The sequence below is a fragment of the Apis dorsata genome, unplaced genomic scaffold (genome assembly GCF_000469605.1).
Source record: "Apis dorsata unplaced genomic scaffold, Apis dorsata 1.3 scaffold_564, whole genome shotgun sequence".
Classification (NCBI taxonomy): domain Eukaryota; kingdom Metazoa; phylum Arthropoda; class Insecta; order Hymenoptera; family Apidae; genus Apis; species Apis dorsata.
The window spans coordinates 63,386-67,423 of record NW_006263776.1 but is presented as its reverse complement, the minus strand read 5'-3'; the positions used below and the strand labels follow the sequence as shown (position 1 = coordinate 67,423).

The 4,038-nt window shown below is 34.4% G+C and overlaps 1 long non-coding RNA gene across 1 annotated transcript in view; it reads right to left on the bottom strand.

Annotated features, from left to right (window-relative positions):
- The window catches only part of LOC102680955, an 82,220-nt gene extending 78,182 nt beyond the window's left edge, over nucleotides 1-4,038 (bottom strand). The window contains exon 1 of the long non-coding RNA XR_422532.2: nucleotides 3,971-4,038. This is a non-coding gene — a long non-coding RNA (uncharacterized LOC102680955). The remainder of the gene's footprint in view (nucleotides 1-3,970) is intronic.

Here is a 4,038-nt window from a genome sequence, read left to right as displayed (position 1 = left end):
ATATATATATATATATTTTTAAACCTTTGCGAGAGAAATATTTGTAGACTATTGAGAAACGAGAGATATGAGTTACGAGTTATAATTCTTAAAATTATTTAAATATTTTACGAGTTTTCTATAGAATTTTTAATTTGTAATTTTTCTATTTTTTTTTTTTTTTTTAAGATACTTGGATTCTATGGAACTGTCCTATCTTACGCGAGACTTTTAATCGGTAAAAATCAAGCCACTGTGACCATTTAACGTTATCTGGTCAACCGTTTAATTGATTTAACCGGTAACACTATTAACAGCGAGGGCATCGGTTACCCATCTCACAATCTATCCCAATGAAACGCTTCGTTGATACCCACGCTACGATACTCGTTTCGTGAAATCGATACCACTTCGCGTCATAATGTGTCCTATAATCGTCAACTGCGATCGGTATGTGTATACTTGAGGACATGTTTACGCAAACAGAGATTCGAGTCTGATGAAAATTTCAAACAACTCTGAGAGAAATAATTAATTCTATACCAAACTATCAAAAGAAAATATAAGAATATTTAATGTAAATACGAAATAGTTTTATTAATCAAGTATTTATCGATTGTTTTATGATCCAATTTTATGGTCAGCCAAATAACACGAAATATGCACGATGGAAAATATAGTATTTTGTAACGAAACTTTAATAGCGATCCAATCTTTCATTCTAAGAAATCTATCTTATACCACTTGACATTATCCCTCTTTTACTCATTCTTTCGTCATCTGATCCTTCTTTTACCTCATTTCTTGACAAGCTTAAAGTTAAAAGTACTATTTTCACAAATGAAAATAACATATAGCAATATTATCGCGATTCAGAAAGATCGATACTCGATAAGTAACTTGACAATAATCCTTTCAAACTTATATCAACCGTGGGAGAGTCGATCCATAAGTTAATGAAACTATCTTCGAAAAACATCGATTCGGGGGGAGGATCTGTTGGCGATAATTTCCAAGTTCGTAATTACGTCTAACGAGGTGAACTTCCAACCAAGACCACCACTCCGTTGGAAGGGAAAGTTTTCCAACGGGGGGGGGGGGGGTGAAAGAAAATTTCACGCCCCAAGGATCGCGCCGAGGGGCAGAATAATCGATCGATTTCGGATAAGCCGCGCGATAAAGGGTTGCACGGCGAGCAGAACAGGTGTGTTAAGTAATTAGCAGGTGTAAGTGTGTTGGAACGTGTTGAGAACGAGCCACACGCTCGTTCATCCGGCGTCCAGCCTCTATCCCGTTAACGATCTTCGTTAACTCGATTTTATTACGTTAAGTCGGCTAATCCGGCTCCAACTGACCGCTCCTCGATTATTCTCCTTAGACTCTATACACCCGCTTTATTTTTCTACCCTCTTCCTTTCTTTTCGCGTCTTTCAACGAATATTTAATGTTCCAACGATTAAAAGAGATTGGATAAGCGAAACAGATAAAAAGCGTAGCGGGGTGTATGAAAATTTCGTACGAATTTCCAAATGATATTGTATACGAGACTAAACAAGTCGATATCAACGAATTTTTTCTCGTTTAGCGAGAAAACGTTTGGCTAAAAATACGGCTGATCACGATACATTCATTCGCGATACGCGCATTTGTATTTCATATATAAAATAAAAAAGAAGAAACGATAGAAAAATCTTTTCGATCTAATCATGCCGATCGAAAGAAACGAAAAACACGTACTAAACAAACTTACTAAACAAAAGAAGAGGAGGAGGAAAGAAAAAAGGAGAAATATTTGGAAAAAAAAAATCTAGCCCGAATCTAGCAATTATATGAATCAAAGAAAGAGAGAAAAAAAATAGAATCCCTCCCTCCATCAATTGTCGAATCGTCGAGTTCACAGAGCCGCGTATTGACTTATCCAAGCATTCACGAGAGCGTGGGCGGCGATCGAATTTTCCTAAGTTCGATGCTTTCGATTGTCGCTTTACACCGATATATATGTATATATATATATGTATGTATATATACATATCTCCCATTTGACCATTTACATCCACGCGTTCCTCAATGAATTCATATAAACTGCATCGTTTCACAGCCGGCCGGTTGCCGATTTATCGGGGGATTTATCGCTTAATTCCGCGCGCGCGAGCGCAACAGGGGGATATGTATACTTAATCGGTGAAATTATTCGAAATTACGCGGAACGTAATGTTTATTTACGCTCATCGGCGACGCTTGTACACCGCGAAATATTATTTACATCGATGCACGTTCAATTACTTGGCGCGAATTATCGTCGAGAGACTGGCTGATACGCGATTCATCGATCGAGGTAACACAATGTGTGTGCGCGTGTGTGTATATATGTGTGTGTGCTGCATGAGAGAATGAACGTGGCTTTGGGGAAGTTTGAGAGAATTATGGAGTATGTGGATATTGTTTTATGTATACGTAAGATTTGCAGAGTGCAAATGGAAGATTTAGCCCTGGGGGGGTTGTACGATGTACGAGTTCACGGAGAGGAAATTTTATTGGTAAATTTTTGGGTTAAATGGGTTCTTTTTCTTATTGGAAGAAGTTTGGTATTTTTTTTTTTTTATTCGATGTTATAAATGTTTTGGAATTTTTTAAGAATTTTTTGAAGCCTAAAACAATTGGGAATAAGGGTAAAAATGAAAGGTTTAGGATAAGTTGCTTGAGGAGAATTAGGAGGAATTTTGAAACATCCTTTGTGTAATTTGTAGATTGCTGAGAATTTATTGAAACACGAGAGATTTGTCGGAATTAAAATTTTTTAAATCGATAATATAGTATATTTTTAATTTCGGAATATGTATCGAATGCATCGATGTAAAATATTAAACAGTGAAGATGATATGAAAACGTTGCTTTGTAGGATCAATCGATCATAGATTAAATGATGTTCCCGATGTTTAATATTGAAACTCTTGCATCCGATATTCATTAAAAATATAATATTACAGATTTTTTTTAATTACAAATATATATTTTAAGTAATTCAAAAATATATGTATATAAATGTATTTAATTATACATATAATTATAAAGTTATTGTGATTTTATAAAAAAGAATTGTGTCTACAAAAATAAAACAGCGAGATAAGTAGAAAAAAATAAAATTTATATTTAATTATTCATAGAAAAGATAATACGAACAAAATTCCCATTAAATTTAATTCTACTAATTTCCTCCGCTTATTTACTCCATTTTAATTAATTTTCAATCTTTCAACTACATTTAACATCATGCTTTATCGTTTCAACCGTTTAAAAACCTTAATCTCCAACGATAAAACATAACAAATCGCACGATTATATCCTGCAAAATGAATAAACCGTGTAATTTATACCGAACAACAAAACCGTGAATAACAATCGAAAATCTCGAAATTGAAATCCTGTTCGATCATCATAACTCAACTTCCTCAATTTCAAAAATCTATCTAACCCCGCAACATCGAACAAACGTTTCGCATTTGCAAAAATTTGCAAAACATAGCCACGTCGCGTACGTTCGATTATCCACGACAAATTATTGTTCGACTTCTATTCGACTATGCATATCGAAACGTAGTTTATCAATCGCGAACGCTATCGAATGCTATCAGATCGATCGGATGAGGATATTTTAATTGCATCGTTGGGAAATTTTTTTTTAAACGCGTTTCCGATCACGCGATTTTCGAAATTCCGATCGGATAAAAGTGGACACGAGACACAACATTTTTATTTATTGGTCGATAAAATAAAATACATAATAGATTCGCAACATAGAAATATATTTAAAGAAGGATTATTCTTGTAGAATTAATAAATATTAAGAAAATATTATTATTTACAAGTATAAGTATAATGCAAATTTTTATATAATACAACCAATCACCCGTGTCGATTCGGATTTTTCATCCTATGACATGATTAAGGGGAGGATTGGATGATTGGAGGAACAAAAATGCATGCGACTCACCGTCAGATGCGAAGGATGTTGTCCTCAAAGTTGTTATAAACCAACAACAAGACACCATGAAAGCTATT